Source organism: Myotis brandtii, unplaced genomic scaffold (genome assembly GCF_000412655.1).
Source record: "Myotis brandtii unplaced genomic scaffold, ASM41265v1 scaffold115, whole genome shotgun sequence".
Classification (NCBI taxonomy): domain Eukaryota; kingdom Metazoa; phylum Chordata; class Mammalia; order Chiroptera; family Vespertilionidae; genus Myotis; species Myotis brandtii.
Window position 1 is genome coordinate 902,344 of NW_005353967.1, and position 18,047 is coordinate 920,390.

The window sequence follows — 18,047 nt, forward strand, 5'->3', positions numbered from 1 at the left end:
ATATATATTAAAAACACAAAAACAAATTGTGTTATATCCACCTGGTGGAATAAGAATCAGCAATGAAAAGGAGCAAACTACTGACCATACTTCTACTGCTACATGGATGAATCGCAAGATCTATACTGTAAGGTTCCATTTGTATAAAGTTCTAGATCAGCTAAAACTAATCTATGGTGATAGAAATAAGTGGTTGCACCTAGTGGTAGTGGGGGGATTGTTAGAAAGGTCATGAGGAAACTTCCTGAGATGGTGAAATATTCTCTATATTTTAAACAAATAAATGAAAATGTCAAACTAAAGATCTATATACTTTATCCTATATAAATTATTCATAAAATGTTTGAGTAATAATACGTTAGGTTATCAGTAACCTAAAAAAGAATGTTTGGGATAGACTGCTAAAGTCAAAATAGCCCATACTTATAAAAATTTCTCTTTAGAATCTGTAAATAATTATATATTCTGACATTCTCTTGTTAAATTTACTATCTTTTTAAAATTAAAAAAGCAAGAATTACTGGTGATCCAATAAATATCACATCAAGTTTTAGTCGTTGTATTGATTGAGGTGTTTAAAATTCTTAGAGAGATCAACAGACATTTTGATATTTCTTTTAGGGATGCAAAATTCATTCCCTCACTTGAAAAAAAAAAAGCCTGCATCAACAAATTTGGAAATAATGAAAGACCTGTTTTTCTCATTTTGACTTTTTATATTCTTTTCATGGAACACTTAACTCAATTAAAGTTGTTGACATGCCACAGTCCAATTTTTAATGTCATGATGCAGCAATTTACCTCTTTTACTCTTGGTTGTTTTTTTTTATTATTAATCATGTTTATATGGTGCAGGTTGACTCAAGACACCAACTCATGATTGACTGTTAATTAATTGATTTCATCACAAACATCGCTCATTACAGCAGGACATGGAATGTAGGGAAAAAACACACTAGGACTTAATGTTTTAAAATTCAGAGATACTGTGCTCATTAAAAGTTAAATAATAGTGGGCAGCTCTTTTTATCACCCATTAGATGTGGGATTAATAAATGAAAGGGGCGAAGGGAGCTGGATGCCCCCATGCAAAGAGTCCTGCCTGAGTGGAGAGTTCCAGGACAACAGGCTTCCTCATGAGAGTGGAGGCAGAAGAAAATCAGTAAGTAGTACCAGGACACAATTTCTGGTTCAATTTCATTTAAAAATCTCTTCAAAGACTTTGCATGTGTTGTACTTAAAAAAAAAACACACCAAAAGACAAAAAGAAAAAAAAACAACCAAAAGATATGCTTACAGTGTGGTATATGTAGGAGGGTTATTATAATTTTTTCATCTACAAAGACATTAGCACACCATGGATTCAGATTGACCTTTTTTCCCATACCAATTTGCTCATCTTCTCACCATGGCAGCAAGTCTATTGTGCACACCCCCTGATGGGAGGAGCAGACTTTAGCCTGCCTGATCTATGTATAAGTTATAGGCTGCAGGGCTCTGAGGAAAACCTGGAAAATGGAGTTTGAGCTATCTAGGAGGAAAAAAAGAACCATTGTCACAGCCCAACTGACTTTGTAAATAACGCTGAACGTCCTGGGGGGGATTTATTGTTACATTTTGAAAATCTGTAGAATCTGCTTGCTTATGAAGCTCTAACCTGATACATAAATACTATCCAATTACAACATGTAAAAGGGTGGCTGTTAGCTAAACAGAAGATCTCCTTAAACAGAACATGCTACTATATCTTCGCATTATTGTTTTCCCCAACTTTGCTTTAAAAATTGCTTTAATTTTTTTATTTAAAACCCTAGCTTCCATGATATAGGTATTCATTATTTCTACATAATACTGTTGATTTGTGTGAAAATAACATAAATCCATGGTAGGTAATTAAAGGTAAGTAAACTTGTAAATTAACATACCTTTTCTCCAAATAGTGTATTTCTATAACCTTATTCAACTGTATTGAAAAAAAAAAAAACTCAACCTATTATTTATTTCAGGTCTGGTTTATTAGACTGTTGTCATATCGATAAAATGTATTATGTTAGAGATTATCATTTGTGCATAGAATAGCAGTCTCACCAGCTGTAGAGCGAAATTTCATTTTTATGTACTGGGTCAATATATGATGTAGAAAAATTATTTTTCTGAATATTGGAAGGGTCTTAAAAAATACAAGAAATACAACTAGAAAAGAAACTGAAGAATATATCAACTATCTTCCAGGAATGAATTTAAATATGAGAAGAAAATAAATTCATTTCACAGAAGGAAACAAAATCTTAGTAGATGCCACCCACAGACAGAATCTATTCTGTTCTAAAGACCATATAAAAATATACATAGAGAAGTTTTAGTTTTTACCTTTGAGAAACAGTGAAGCTAGCTGAAAATATAAAATATGTAGTTTTAAACATTAGATAAAACTTGGGGGAGATACTTAGAGAGGGAGAAATAGTATGATAACAAGCATAATTATGTGTCTTTACTAGAAAAATATAGACTGAGAAAAGGATATCATAACAGATATAATAGAAGTGATTGTCATAATTTGAACATTCAAGAAAACAGAATTTCAATTAGGATACAAAGAAGGTAAAATACTTGGGCAGAAAGAAGAGCAGCCCAGCTGGTGTTGCTCAGTGGTTGAGCATGCACCTATGAACCAGGAGGTCACAGTTGAATTCCTGATCAGGGTACATGCCCACATTCTGAGCTCGAGCCCCAGTGAGGGGCGTGTACTAGTACTAGTAGGAGGCAGCCGGTCGATGATTCTCTCTCATCATTGATGTTTCTATTTTTCTTTCTCCCTTCCTCTCTGAAATCAATAAAAAAATCTTTAAAAAAGAAAGAAGAGCAAAAATTAGTAGAAGAAGGAATGGATATTCATTATAAGTCCTTTGTAAAGATAAAAGTTTACATAAAGTTGAAGTTTGCAATTATTGAACCAGGAGTAATAATAGCAAAATAGAGCAGGATGAGTTGAAGATATGGGAGCTGAGGAAGCAGTTCATGTATTTGAATAGATCAGGTAGGACGCAAGGAAAAACAGATAAATTTGATCATGTATCTTCATAAAGCATTTTGTAGATCCTAAGTAGGAGAACAAATCCTAAGAGCACCGCTTTATTTATATCCACCTATCAGCTGTGTGCAAGACAGATTGTAGTGAGAATGCTTTGAAGGCAGGGAGGTCAGTTATGCAGCTATTGCACCATTTGTCTGAGATCATAGACATGAATAATCTGGCTCAGTTCAACATTTGTTAGGCGCCAAGTGTGGTCTGGGCACTGCACTGCACTCTGGGAGTGGAAGGATGGCAAGAATACTGCCTCTGAGGACCTCATAGAATGATGAACATAATCCTCCTGCACCTTCACAAGCACAGTGAAAATGTTGTGAAGATGTTGCTATAGAGGTAAGAGAAGAGGTGCTTAACCCAGTCGGAGTTGGAAAAGGAAGGTCTCTTGAGTAGGTTTCGCTTGAACTTAGTCTAGAATGATGACTTCAAGTTACTAATGGCTCCAGGGTGGAGTTAGTTTGCAGGAGGAAGACCTTAACATAATACAGACAACAAAGATAGTCTTCGGAGTCATATTATGGGGCTTGGAAACAATTTTATAGATAAAACAATGCCATACTCATTGTAAGAGTGTTATGGTCAGATCTGTGTTTTCGAAGTATCCATCTAAGGCATAAATTAACTCAAGGTGAGACTGGAAAGAAGGAACCTAGGTATAATAATCCTGATTTGAAAATAACCTGAACCTGTGCAGCAATAGAGTGATGACAAAATAAAGACTGGAAATATTTGAGAGATCAAATGGAAAGTACTGTGGACTTGATTGGGTAAGAAAAGTGAAGACGGAAATATCTAGGATGATTGCTGACATTCTGCCTCTGTCAGCTGGCTCAGTGGGTGGTATGTCAGTAATTTTCATTCAGAATTCAAGAGGCAGATTGTAGGGGGAGAAGGACAATGGATTCAGTTTGAACATGGTTCATCTGAGGTGTCTGTGAGAATGAAATAGCTAGATAGAGCAGACTATACACATCTGAACATCGGCAGAGTGGGCAAAACAAGATGAATACATTTGGGAATCATTAGCACTGAAGCAATTATAAAATGATGAATTAGGATGGGGTTTCTAAGTAAAAGAATGTAACCTAAGCGCAGTGGGAAGAAGGCAAAATTCTGGAAACAACAGCATTTAAGGGATACGAGGAAGAAGAAGATATGACACAGAGAAAAAAAAACAGCAAAGTTGTAGGAAGAAAAATGGTAGGAAGTGATAAGATAAAAGCCAAAAAAAAGTAGAGACCCTCCAGGAGACTAGCAGAGAAGCAAGGATGTGCATAATTAAGGTAAAGTAGAGACTGATATGATTTAGAGGCGATTTTGAAAAATTGAGTTGTGATTCCTAACAAGGACTTGAGTCCAGGGAGCTGGTACAAATATGCTAACATTGATAGAAAGAAGCATTTGAGGTAGATGAGCCTAAGAGACATTTTATGGGTGTGAATTTTTTGCCAGTCCTCATTTGCTATCCTGCCAATCGATGTGGGTCTACAAAACATTATATAGTTTGCAACTCAATTGCATTAAAACTCAACTCCTTCCCTACGTTCAAGGACTGTTAGGCTCAATGAAGGAACCCTTAACAGTTGGTAGATTTCACAAATCAGAAGGAACAAGACAATTTCCACGAAGGACTGTGATTCTTATCGTTGTTTCCTTTCCTCACTTTATAATGGTACCATTAGTTAGACTTCCAGACGCTACAGAAAGTGAAACCATTCACTCAGGCTGACATTTATACAGGCTAATCAAATGGCAGTGAGATATAGCAAATAACTAACTGTAGTACTTGGAACAGGTTGAAAAAAAATTATAGAATATGCTCATAGTGTATCCTAAAAAGCCAATAAGTAAGTTTTCCCCCCAGCAATGAGACAAATTTGGAGAAAGGTAATTATGCGGGTGATTCAATGCCTACTGAAGTGTGCGTGCTGAAACGCGCCTCCCTCACCACCATATGTAAGATGTCCTAAAGCCAGAGCCAGCTTATCAGTGACAGTTTCTGCACATTCCCCCTCCATCCACACTGCTAAGTGAAAGCCGCTCGGCCACACTTTCTCACATTTTGCAAAATTGAGGAGATGAGAATATCTTTGAAGCAGAAATACTGAAGAGAAAACAGGAGGCAGGAGACTGTAATACCACTGAGGATGCTGCCTTCAGCATCACCTTTCTCGTCAGCATGTTTCTTTTTTTTTTTTACTCTTTATTGTTGAAAATATTACATATGTCCTCCCCCCCACTTTACCTGTTCTAGCCTGCCCCGCCCCAGGTCTCCACCATCCTATTGTCTGTGTTCATGGGTTATGCATATATGCATACAAGTTCTTTGGTTGATCTCTTCCCACCCACCCACCCTCCCCTGCCTTCCCTCTTGTCAGCATGTTTCAATGTAAGGGAAAGGGAAAGACATGCTGCATGCAGGATTCATATGGGAACCTCCTGGTGACGTTACACAGTTCATTAGTAATTCTAAGGATATCCCCTAGGGCACTGACCACTTTTTTCCCAATAGAAGTTAGTTCATAAAACTAAACTATTGTAGCATTTCTTTGAGATTATAATCCGAGTGATCAAACCAATATGAAATTTGCTTCTTGGCACTATATCCTTAAAACAAGAGAACAAAACAACTTTACTTGGATCCTCTCTATTTCTTTCAGGTCTAGCACTCAGTAAAAACAAACACTGGAAGTGTTAAGTAAACCACACAAACCACTTTCCTCTGAGGGGTTCATGGGTATAAGATGTTCAGTCACTTCAATATAATACTTTGTACCTCACTAGCATCTTAGGTCAAGAGTCTTTGAGTAGGTTGAGTAGGTACAGATATGAATTACACTCCAAAACTCTGCGAACCGGCCGGTGCTGTAGGCTAGTGATCTCCAGAGAGATTTAGCAGTAGCCTGCCCCATTGTATTGCAAGTCACTTGTGGAGGCAGAAATAAATCCCAAGACCTTCTGCTGCCTGTGCTCCGCTCAAAACACGACTTGACATTTCTGCCCTCATTTTGAATCACTGGTTCTTCAAATACTAAATGCGACCTCAGAGATAGGAAGTTTGTGAAAGTAAAATGTTGAAGCTGAGGATGCACACGCAAAAATATTGCAAATATTTAAAGATGCCCAAACTCTTCCCATTCAAAATATTACTTCAGGGTTAATGTGTTCTTAAATCCACAGTGTGAGCATTTCTGCCTTATTGATGCAGCAGCCCCATTCTTTACTTCTCTCTGTTAGTCTTTCTTACATTTCAAGTTTTTTTAAAAAAACCTCGTTAATGATTTTCTTAAATATTTCTTTTCCAGAAACACAGTAAAGAATTTTCAAGAAATAAAATGGCACCTACGTGCCAAAATAAATGTCAAGAAGTCCATGTACCAAATCATGTGCCCACCCTCCTCCCTTAGAGTGCTTTAGACCCTCACAACAAATAGTTTAGTTCATTTTAATACTAAGAAATCGAGCTATGAACATCCTATCTTGTAGCAGACCGGAAGCAATAAACTAGAAGGAAAAGAGGTATGTTAACAGTGGCAGGTAAGCATAAATTATAAGCAAAATTATCCTTTGCAAAATACAAGAAAATATATACCAAAAAAGTCAAGCCTTTCCCCCTATATTTTGCTAGCAAATGTTTTTAAAACTGTATTGGTTATCTATTACTGCATAACAAATTATCCTAAAACTTAGCAGCTTAAAACAGCACACTTTTCTCTTACAGCTCCCCTGAGTGGGAAATCCAGGCACAGTTCAGTATTTCTTCTGTTTAAGAGTCTTTCACAAGGTTTCGATCAAGATTCAACTGGGCAAGATCTGCTGCCAAGCTCACTCACTCAGTGGTTGTTGGGAGGATTCAGTACCTCTCAGTCTGTTGAATTGAGGAATTCAGTCCTCACCAGAGGTTGGACTGAGGCTGTCCTCAGTTCCTTGCTATGTGGACTTCTCTACATCAGTCAGGGTTCTTCAGAGAAACAGAACCAATATAAAGAGAGGGGGGATTGATTTTAAGGCATTGGCTCATGCCACTATGGGTCGGCTGCTGGCTGACAAGGCAAAAATCTGCAGGGCAGGCTGGCAGGCTGGAGACCCAGGGAAGAGTTGATGTTACAGCTCTAGTCTGAAGTCTAGTAGAATTCCCTCTTTCTCGTGGGACCTCAGTTGCTGTGTGTGTGTGCGTGTGTGTGTGTGTGTGTGTGTGTGGTGTGTGTGTGTGTGTGCGTGTGTGTGTGTGTGTGTGCGTGTGTGTGTGTGTGTGTGTGTGTGTGTGTTTCTTAAAGCCTTCAGCTGACTGGAAGGGGCCCACTCACATTATGAATGATAATCTGCTGTACTCGGTCTACTGATTTAAATGTTTATCATATCTGAAAAATACCTTCACAGCAACATCTAGATCAGTGGTTCTCAACCTTCCTAATGCCACGACCCTTTAATCCTCATGTTGTGGTGACCCCCAACCATAAAATTATTTTCATTGCTACTTCATAACTGTAATTTTGCTACTGTTATGAATCGTAATGTAAATATCTGATATGCAGGATATATTTTCATTGTTATAAATTGAACATAATTAAAGCATAGTGATTAGTCACAAAAACAATATGTAATTATATATTCAATATGTGTTTTCTGATGGTCTTAGGCGACCCCTGTGAAAGGATCGTTTGACCCCCAAAGGGGTCGCAACCCACAGGTTGAGAACCGCTGATCTAGATGGTCTTTGACCAAATAATTGGGCATTATCACCTAGCCAAGATGACACATGAAATTAACCACCATACTTTCCAATATGACAGCTTGCTTTATCAAAGTCTAAAAACCAAGAAGTCAACAGAGAATCTGCTGGCAAATTGGGAGTCAGTCTTTATAAACTAATCACAAAATTTTGCCATATTCCAACTGTTAGAAGCAAGTCACTAGGTCCAACCCATATGCAAGGGGAAGAAATTTTACAATGTCACAAATACCACGAGACAGGGATAATCGAAGGTCATCTTAGATGTCTGCCTACCACACTAACCCAATTTAAAAATTCTTATTTATAAACTTTATGTTAATAGCTTTTACCTTATTTAAAATTTAATGTTTATTTACCATTTAGAAAATAAAGAAAGCTACCAAAACACAATTTATAGAGAAGACTACATTCTTTCTTTGTTATTTTATGGGGGGAGTTGAGATTGTTTTGCAAAATAAGGTTAATCATAGACTTTATCATCATCAAGCAGTAATTCTCCTTGATATTTAAATATAATCCACAAAACATGGCATATTATTAAGTAGAGGTAGGTTAATAATGAACTTTTAGAAGGACATAAAAATTAAAAAGCCATGTGGTTCGTTTTTCAGATGTTTTTATGGGAAAATATATATAACATTATATTTATCAGTTTAACCCTTTGTAATTGCACAACTCAATTGTATAATTTAGTACACACAATGGTACTAAATACATTCACAATGCTGTGCAACTTTCACTGTTATTTATACCTATAACTTTTTTATTATTCCCAACAAAAACTCTGTACCCATTAAACAATAACATCCCTTCCTTCCAAGCCTCTGGTCACCTCTATTGTCCACCTGTCTCTATGAATTTCACTACTCCAGGTACCTCATATAAGTGGAATCATACAATAATGTCTGACTTCTTTCACTAAGTATAATGTTTTCAAGTTCATCTATACTGTAGCATATATCAAAATTTTATTCTTTTTTATGGCTGACTAATAAGTCATTGAGTGTGTGGGTCACATTTTGTTTCTCCATTAATTTATTAATAGATATATGAATTGTTTCTACCTTTTGCTATTATAAATAATACTGCTATCAAATGGATGTACAAATATCTGTTTGAGTCCTGCCTTCAATTCTTCTGTATATATACCTAGGAGTGGAATTGCTGGAATATATGATAGCTCTATGTTTAACCTTCTGAGAAACTGCCAAATTGTTTTTCACAACATTCTCAAACTTCTGAGTTTCAAAAAATCAACACACACATACACACACACATTAGAATCAGCATAGGGTTATACCTACTAGTAATTTTGCCAAATAAAAGAAGATCTTAATATATATATATATATATTAAAAGGTTAATATGGTAATTAGACCAGACAGCCAAACGACCTTCCAAACATTCTTCCTGACAAATCCAGGGCCTGGGCGAAGCCGGCCCAGGTCCTGGGTGCCTGCCAGTGGCCGGAGGAGGGAAGTCCATGTCCCGGTTGCCAGCAGCCGGGGGAAGGAAGACCTACTCTTGCATGAATTTTTGTGCATCAGGCCTCTAGTAATAATAATAATAGTACTTGGATATTCAAATACTTCTAAAAGTAATTAAATTGAGAATTAAAATCAGAAAAGTCCTCTACGTAATCCTCTGAAACCTAGAACTCTTCTTTAAAACTCTGCCAAAGTACTAAATTTCTGTTTTCTTCCTCTTATTTCTTTTTCATGGTCCCTTCCATCAACACCCACAGCAGGACCTCCAGTCACCCTGGCCAGAGAGATGCTGTAATGGCACCCCCTCTGCCATTGTGCCCATGTCACAGTCCTCTCCACTTAGCTCAGCTCCAATGAAGCTCAGAGTAATTCTAGTCTTTGAAATCACCAGCTCTTCACACCTTTTGATTTGTTCTAACAATTCTTGCACCAGAAATTTTTCCTCAAAGGACCAAAGATTCACAAAGTGTAAAATAATTCATCCCCATGTCTTTTTAGAAGATGCATTATTTTCCCAGTTCAAATTATACAGTTGTGATTAGAAATAGTCTTTGGCTTCTTACATTTCAAATTTTAAGTGTTTTCCTCTTAAATTATAAATAGCAAAAGTGTTAATAACTGTGAAATTCAGTCAAAACTGTGCAAATGCCCACCCCAAGCTGCCCCTCAAAATCCCTGAGGAAGGTTTTTCAATTAAGTATTCCAGGAATGAATGCTACACCTCTTGAGTAAGACTCTCTGAGGGAGTGGCCAGGGAACCTGACTATTATAAAAGGTCTTCGATGGATTTTAATATACAAGAAGATTTGTGAGTCAATAGTCTAACAAGAGTGACCCAAAAAAGGTAAATACAGAAATCCACATGAAATGAGAGATGTAATTTATTATTAAATCGCTTCTCTTGGCTGCTAATACAATAAAATATCCCTCTGAAGTTCCTAGTGTATACATAAATGGATTAAATTGGCTAATGAATTTATCTGATATGCCAAGGTTGCAAACTCTCCCATTGAGTGATTGATGGCTGAGCAGAACAGAACTCTTCAGGGGAAAATAGTGACTTACACAGGTTTCTGAAGTGTTAAGTGTTTAAAGTAATTTATTTAAGAATGTTTATATCATGCAGGGCACTCTACTAGCATCCAGGGATGCATCCAAGCAAAACCAGTGGAAAGGTGCTACTCTAGAGAAAGGGTGGAATATTGGCAACTGAGGATGTTAGAGAGCCAGCTTGATACTCATCAGACTATTGAGAGGCAATTTTCCATGGGTCTTCGACATTTCTTCTTGTCTTCTGAGCAGGGGCATTGATAGCTTTTCTGCTGGACTATCTTTCAAGGATGTTTGTATTGCAAATATCTTGGAAGACAGAAAAAGATATCCATCTGGGGTGAAGGGCACATTTGTTTCCTGACCAGAATAATAAAGATAATATCTCTCTCCCTAAGGAAAAAGTTACGCAACTTTGCTTATTCCGCTTCATATAAGGGTTTCCCTGAATTCAGGGTTGCTCAACTGTGACACATCTCACTGTGTTCAGGGCATCTCTGTAGATCACCCATGTGGGATTGAAGAACAAGGGAACCAATGCAATCAGGGAGCTTGGGCCATCTGCTGTGCTGTGCAGTGAGTAGTAAAGTCCTTTGTCCCTAAGGGAGGAGTTTGTGTCTTCTGCCAGCATTCATTAAGCTGTGGTAGGCTAACTTTTTACTGTTCAATTAGAATAAAATCTCCAACTCTTCACAGTTCTTGACAGGTTCTTTCATTTCTAAGTTTTGCATTATAACTGATATCATATCACTATGTCCATCAGGCCATGCCTGGTTTCTGTTGCTGCCTTCCAATAAAGAATTCTTATTCTACCTACATTTTAGCACCAGCACTATTCTATGCAAAAGAAAATGACCAGACCACTGAGCCAGTTTCTGACAGGACATGGGTGTCTCCGATGGCAGTGACTCTGCATCAGTTTTTCTGGCTCTTTTTAATGACATTTATGTTTCTCTGCTGAAGGTAGAAAGCCAAAAGCACTTTATCTAAGTTATATAGAAATTCCCTGTTCCCTAGATATTGGTCATTTTTTAATCTAAAAGCTTTGGCCAGCACTTTATACTAGTGGCAGAACCAGGGTAATTTTTAAAAATGTATAGGGCTTTAGGTAGCTAAGGGCTGGGCTGAAGTATTTCAAGCTTAAAATAGCACCCCATGGGAGCTACACCTTCATGGCAGCTTGTCTTCACAGAAATCATATTCAGGACCAGTGTTTCCCCTTTAATTTCAACTTCATCTCTATGAAAAACAAAGGAGCAAATATCATGATTTTCATGCTATAGAAACTGATAGACAAAGTAGTAAAGTAATATATCTGCTATTATCTTAATCATTGGCTAAGGTGAAATTTCCTTCAATTGACATCTCTTTCCACTAGTTTGAAAGCTACTCATTTTAATGCTAAAGAAAAGAAAAAGAATATATATATAGCTCCCAATTTTTACCCTAGAGACCAGACTTGCAAAGACTGACAAGTTGGAGTTGTACGTGCCATAGAAAAATAAAGATTGTTTTCCCTTCATATGTCTATAGGGCACATTTTTTTTCAGAGTTTGAAGTGGAAAATCCATAAAGAATAGATTGGTCAAAAGTTAATTTTGATCCCTTGGGGAATCCTTTAATTAACAGAATAATTCACCATTCAATCAACAAGTATTTGCAAAGTTTCTACCATGAGCCCAGCACTGTTAGATGCTGGGGGTTCAATGATCACAGTGATCACAACCTGGGCTGCCTGGTAGAGGTGATGAAGTTACTGCAGCAGATGTTAGCCAGGTGCTTGATGAATGTGCAGAGTATCTGCCATAGGAGCAATTAGCAGTTTTCAAAAGTTATAGTCTGAGGATCTAAGTAGATGATGATGTTGGTTTTGAATGAAATAGAGAAATTTTACTTCAATATTTAGCTTATCAAACTAGAGTCTTGGGTGAGTGTGGTATAGATCCAAAAATTGACTTTGATGCAGTTACAATGCCAGTGGTGGAAATATGAACAAACATGTTTGTTTGTTTTTCAAAGACAGATCTTGAGATGATAATTATAAAATGTCAAAGATACTAACTACATCATCTACTGCACACATTTAATGGGCCAAGGGAAAATAAAAATGTAATTTTGACAGATTCTTAGCATTTTTTATATAGGATTGTATAAATTTTTAAAGTGTGCTTATAATTCATCAATCAATTAACCAATCCTATAGCTCCAGGAAGTTACCACACCAATATGTCAACTCAGTGATTGGCTAAACATTACCCCAAAGGGATATAAATCTGAGCCACTTCTACCTAAGTGCTTGATATGAACTAAAATGTGTTCCCCCAAAATTCATATTCATATTAAAGGTCTATAATTAGGTTTATATGAGGCCTTTGGTCTATAATTAAGAGTGGATCTCATGATGAGATTAGTGCCCTTGTCAGAAGAGACCAGAGAGCTTGTTTGTTCTCTCTCCCTTTCTATGTTCTCCTCCAACCCCCTCCCCACCACCACCACCACCTTGTAAGGATAGAGCAAGAAGTCATAGATCTACAAGCCAGGAAGATAGCTCTCACCAGAAACCAATCATGCTAGAACATTGAACTTGGACTTTCAGAATTATGAGAAAATAAATTTCTGTTGTTTTAGCCACTCAGTCTATGGTATTTCTGTTTTGGCAGCCTGAGCTGCTCAAGAAAATTCTGCACACAAGCAAAGTGGTACCTAGGGGGCCGGCAGTCTTCTGAATGGAGTTGCAGGTACAGAACATAAGAAGCAAAAGACACAGACTCCAAGGAGTACGCAAGAAGAAGTAGTAAAAGGGATTCTAGGGCATCTAAGCAGAACTCCAACAGAATCTCCTACGAGAAATGGGAGCAAGAGGAACTGAAGAGGAAGCAAATGATTCCAAGTGGTTACCCAACACACCTTGTTTAGTTTGCCTTTCAATAAGAGAAGGTGGTAGTCTAGTCAGTACCTTCATTTAAAAAAAATACCTACTAATACAGTAATAGATATTGAAAATGTAATATAAGATAATGATTTCATAATTAACACAAAGTTGTAACAGACTCCTCATGGTACGAGCATTAACCTAAAAATGAAGATAATCAAAGCTCAATCATGTCAGCATTTACTTCAGTCAGGCTGTTTTTATCGTAAGGCTGGGAGCACTTCTCTTGTAAAATAAGGAGGTAGTCTAGACTTTCTATCATGGAGAATATAAAAATGACTTGTATTGAATATAATCTATTGTATCTCCAAAATCAATTTATACCCTGTTTCTCCTGTTCTGACCTCAATGGCAGACCTTTAAGAAAGTCATCAATAGCCCCCCTGTCCTTTCTCTTCTAGCTCTTTTTAGACATGAAAAGGCACAGGAGGGAAATTTGAGGGTAGGAGGATTGTAAGCCAGGATATTCGTCCCTCCAGTTCTCTTTCTGCCAGGTATTTATGAGTTAGGGGCTTCCTCTAGTTTAGGGCAGCTCTCTCCATACAGGTACACACTTAAGTTTAGGACCAGGGCTGGAAAGAACCCTCTTTCTTACTCTCCAAGTAGCATTTTAATCTCCTCCTATTGGTTTAAACTCTGCTGATGCTTCTGAAAATTATCTCTAAATATCAAGTGTATATGTGCTTATCAACTGACTAATAAAGACCTTCTATGACTTTCCTAAGAATCCGAAAAAAAAATATTGGCTGGACTTATTTGTAACATATCACTAATATACAGTATCTTTTTTAAAATGCGTATTTTATTGATTTCAGAGAAAAAGGGAGAGGGAGAGAGAAATAGAAACATCAATGATGAGAGAGAATCATTGATCTGCTGCCTCCTGCATGCCCCCCACTGGGGATCAAGCCCACAACTCGGGAATGGGGCTTGATCTGGAATCAAACTGTGATCTACTGGTTCATAGATCGACTGTCAACCACTGAGCCATGCTGGCTGGGCTACATTATCTTTATAGGAATCCTAGAGTGGCCAACGCAAAAGCAAAACCATGCTTTCTATTTTTATGAGATTGACATTATGTATGTTAATATCTCTAATAACTCAAACTACACACTATTCCAAAATCATTTTCACTAGGAAAACATTTGTGAGGATCACTGGCCAATGATGGCCATCACCAAATAATGATGATCTCCAAATTCTCACTAACTACTATTTTTATTCAAAAAATACACTGGTTCATCTATACTGCCAAATGTCATGATACTTATACATTTTATCTCTTTGATATACTTCAAATTCACTGTGTGGTAAGGCACTTCTTAGGCTGGAATCAGTAACCAAGTTTAAAACCATTTTTTATATATGGGATTAAGCAAATTTGTATATATTTTTTTATTGCTGTCATATTTTTTAGCGCCTACACCTCATTGTGCTGTGCATTAGGAATTTCCAAGAGGAGTTACATTGCTATGCAGCAATTCAGTATAACAACAGAACTTTTCATTGTTTTCATAAAAGACCTATCAACATCTCTCTTGCAAAATGAGGGATCGGCAGAACTCTAAGAAACAGTACATTAGTGAGTAATGGCTCTGAGCCACCCCCTGGGCTGTCAGAAATTGAGGATAGAGACTGCCTCTCTGCCATCACCCTACACCCTGCAGTTTCTTCTATCTGAAGGAAGTCCCCCTATGATTCCCTATTATAGCCTCCACTAGTTCATTCTTAGTCCTCATAACTCTCCACAATATGTTTGTATGTATCTATTTCTCCTGTCCCATGCCACCCCCCCCCCCCCCCCCCCCTAAGCGTATGTAAACACCAAGCAGGCAGACACGTTGTCTGACTTGTACTCTGCTGTACAGATCCTGGCACTCAGTAAATAAAGAAAAAATGACATGCAAAAGACATGGCCAATATTTTCAGTCTGATACAGTTCAGCCCATGTGTATATGGAGGCTGACTCACTCAAACCACCAGATAGCCTGCTAGTGCCAGGATGGAATTGCTCTGCTAAAAGTGGTTGCATGATCATATTGAGAAAGTTTTGCTTCTTGGCTTTGACTATACTTGCAAACATAAATACTTTAATTTTGCGTTATATTCACTATACTGCATATGATCATGTTAGAGAAAGCAGAGTAGTGAAAATACCTACAAGATGAATGCAACCACAGTTACCGTTTCCTTTGCAACCTGGATCATGATGTATCTGTGCATGCCTCACATATATTGGTGGCAAGGTTGATTAAACGATGCTAGATCAAAGTGTGTCAGGCTCAGGAGCAGAGAAGAAATGTGTATTAATATTAGTTTTTCTTTTCAATAGGCCTCTACTGGGTAATTCTTTGTAAAGACATGTATAGTAACAATTGGTTATGTTGATGTCGCAGAAATGAGGGATGTTAGGTATATTACATATAATACAGCATGCACACTGCAACATTTCACAGGAAATGGCAGTCCTGGAGGCAAGTAGGGGCTGATTCTACTGAGCAATATAGTGGGTCTCATATATTAGCCACCAACCAGCTAACAAATCCATACCTGCCAGGAACCATGGGTTAAAAAAGTGGCTCTACTCCTATGCCAATTACTCTAATAATGGCTTTGATTCAGTGTACTCAAAACAGAGAAAATTTGCAGTGAATTTCCCAACTAAAGAGGAAGGTACATCAGTGTTTATCTGATGCTTATCTATAAACACAAGGTCAACATTGCACATATAATTATACCATAAAATATATTCTACTCTGAGACAAATCTGACTGAAGTTTCTGGAAAAGATTTTTAAAATTCTATTAAATCGCCCTGTATCTTTCCTTTTTGCCTCAGTTTCTCAACTCTTGGAAATGAGACATTTAATATTTAATTCTATGAATACAACTGAAGAAATGTATACTTGTAAACCCTAAGATGCTGTTTCTATATAAGTACTTCAGTGAAAATTATCAATGTTACTATGTCAAGCATTTTGCATGAAACTAAGAAATAAAATATCTCCATTGACCAGGTTAGTATTTTTTAAAACAATTTTACCCTGGATGGTAATTCTGGGAACTTCTCAATGAAGCAGATAGCAGCCGACAGACTGAGGAGCAGTGAGTCATTCCTCATGGCATAGCATAGCCAAACCATTGGGGCAATCTAGCAGCTCACAACATCATTCACCCTTTCCAGGGGCAATTGCTCTAGAGTTTGGGCTTGACCTTCTTTTCTGACCACATCAAGCAGATGAGAGACAATCCTTGAGCACCTTTATGCTGCAAGTCCATATGAAACTGACATCATTGGCCAAAATTTTTGGTAGCTCTCCCCTGTAATCAATGTTTCTACAGTGATGCAAACCAGGGAAGTGTGCTGGGAGAGAGAACACCTCATTCTGTTGTGCACAGAATGAATCACTCAGTTGAGGAAACTATATAAAGAAACAAATATAGCCCTAACTGGTTTGGCTCAGTGGATAGAGCATCAGCCTGTGGACTCAGGGGTCCCAGGTTCGATTCCGGTCAAGGGCATGTACCTTGGTTGCGGACACATCCCCAGTAGGGAGTGTGCAGGAGGCAGCTGATCGATGTTTCTCTCTCATCGATGTTTCTAACTCTCTATCCCTCTCCCTTTCTCTCTGTAAAAAAATCAATAAAATATATATTTTTTTAAAAAGAAACAAATACAGTAGGTTCTTTCCTCCTGGCTTCCACTTCTTTAACTCTGTTACATTGAAGAAACAAGCCAGGCTTAATGTGTCTCCCCTGCTTGGGTCTACCTGATCATGGTTTAAACTTTAAACCCTCTGGACTATTTTCTCTCTAAATTACTTGATCAGAGGTATGTCCACTTAGTGCTAAAACTGTGCCCCAAGAGCCACATCTCTCTCACACTGATGTGTACCCTTAATATAATTACATGTCTTTTAAGTTTCAAAATCAAGATCATTAATAAATATGTATTATTAAGAAGTAACCTATGAAAATTAAGATATTAATTTTCAAAAACAAAGTACATACATTATTTAAACATTATAGCTGAATAAGCCCTGGGAAAAATGTTTGTATTATAAAGGTACTATTTTTCAAGTCTTAATCAATGGCTGAACAGCCCATTTGAATTTTACCATGGCTGATGTAGCTTTTATGAATTCTGTTTGAATGAGGAATTCTGTATGTCAGATGCTATCATGTGTCCTCATCCATTTAAAATCCAATTTAATGAGGCTGTCGTCCATATGTATAGTTACTATCTGATTTACTGTAGGGTTATATATTCGTAACAAATTTTGACATTTAAAATGGATTTCTTGATGATTTTAAGACATTTAAAAATAAAATGAAAGTTTTGTAGTCTGCTTCCTTTTCATATTACTGAAACAAATGTGAATTATTTTTACAGGGAGAGAAAAAAGTGGGTCAAGTAGCAATAAGCATTCCTGGTACTTAGATAAGGATTCCAGATGCCCTGGATTTTTACAGACTGTACTTGCTGTCTAGGGTTTGGTTATTCTTGACCTCAAATATTTTCTCTATGGACACTTATAGGCAATGAATTTGAAAGTGCATTGTCCCAAGTGGAAATACTCTTCCAAGAGCAATATTTCAAAGATGTGTGTAAAGCTTTTTAAATGGCCATAAGAACATTTTAACTTATAAGAAATAGAGTAATTCATAAGCCACTGACATCATCTCATTTTTCTAAAATTATATATGATCCAAACCCTTATGGAAATCAACAGTAGTTTGTTGTTTCATGGTA